Raw genomic sequence first — 372 nt, 5'->3', positions numbered from 1 at the left:
GCCAGCCTGATCTACAGAGTGAGTTCCAAGACGGCCAGGGCTACACGGAGATACCTTGTCTTAAAAACAAAACAGAATCTCCAACTGCTGACCTTTTTTAAAATAATCACTAACTGATTTTTAATTAGAAAAGATGAGTAATGATATTCAAAGGTAATTAGAGACTACCCTGAGGGTGTGTCCTAGGAAAGCGGTTAGGAGCTTGGCAGTCAAGGATTCTTTTTGAGACAGGCTCTCAGTTGGTTTAGGATGACCCCAAATTCTTTTTCATTTCTTTTCTTTTCTTTCTTTCATTATCTTTTCTTTCTTTCATTTTCTTTTCTCTCTTTCATTTTCTTTTCTTTCTTTCATTTTTCTTTCTTTCATTTTTTT

This window comes from Mastomys coucha, unplaced genomic scaffold (genome assembly GCF_008632895.1).
Source record: "Mastomys coucha isolate ucsf_1 unplaced genomic scaffold, UCSF_Mcou_1 pScaffold3, whole genome shotgun sequence".
Lineage (NCBI taxonomy): Eukaryota > Metazoa > Chordata > Mammalia > Rodentia > Muridae > Mastomys > Mastomys coucha.
The sequence above is the reverse complement of the archived record's forward strand: the minus strand, read 5'-3'. Positions refer to the sequence as shown.